At 44.3% G+C, this 934-nt stretch overlaps 1 protein-coding gene across 1 annotated transcript in view; it reads right to left on the reverse strand.

Moving 5' to 3' along the window:
• Nucleotides 1-934, reverse strand: part of PPAPDC1A (phosphatidic acid phosphatase type 2 domain containing 1A) — a 142,852-nt gene that overhangs the window by 330 nt on the left and 141,588 nt on the right. The window lies entirely within an intron of this gene.

Genomic DNA, 934 nt, shown 5'->3' on the forward strand with positions numbered 1-934 from the left:
ACCCCCCAACAGGCAGCAGCAGCATGTGGGCAGAAGGAGAAAGGTGAGAGCAGGCACAGGCTCAGAGAAGTGGACAGAGACCCAGGGAGGCAAGTCAATAGAGAGAGATAGACTGAACCACTAAGAGGAAAACAGCAGAGTTAGGCCATCTCAGTGCTGAGCTGTATATTAAATGGCCTGTCATTCTCCAAGTTGACTTCATTTTGCATCAAGGTAGTACCTTCATCACTTAGGCACCAGGGAAAAACATTTATTTCATTTCACGTGATGTCTTATTGCAAGCCAGCTTCGAGAAGGAGACTCAGAGAAGAAATCCCTTTGCTCACCAAACTCACCAACGCCAGCCTCAGTCTCTGGACACTGCTCCACATGCACCTGGGGTTTGGAATTTGCTCTCTCACAGCCCCTCCCAGGTCAGTTTAGAAGCTCCCCTGGTCTCTCCTTTTCTGACCATCCTGGGAAATGCCTCTTGATATGTTTGATCCACAAACTTGTAGCTGTGACTATATAATAGACAGCTTCTTGGTAGATCTTTGTGAATACGATCGGAATAAATTAGACCATAACTAGATCATACCTAACTTGATTGAAGCCTTCAGTTAGTAAATTCGTCTTGTTGTCAATACCCAGGTTAAGAAAAGCGTGGTTTTGTATAGGTGATTGGTGTGATTTGCTTAATGTAAAAAATCTCCTTCAAGATTTGGTTGAATTTTTTTTTCCCTATTGTTTTTGCTTCTCCTTCAACCTCTTGAATGAGATGGTTTTGTGCTTCCTGGTAAACTTTTAGGAGAAGCAGCATTCCTTATTATATAAGTAAGAAAAGCTGTTGTTGTTGTTAGGTGCCGTTGAGTCCTTTGCGACTCATAGCGACCCTATGCACAACAGCCCTAAACCCTGCTCTATCCTGCGCCAACCGCACTGCCTCTGACACACC

This window comes from Elephantulus edwardii, unplaced genomic scaffold, assembly GCF_000299155.1.
Source record: "Elephantulus edwardii isolate Elephantulus edwardi_28Jun2011 unplaced genomic scaffold, EleEdw1.0 scaffold00006, whole genome shotgun sequence".
NCBI lineage: Eukaryota > Metazoa > Chordata > Mammalia > Macroscelidea > Macroscelididae > Elephantulus > Elephantulus edwardii.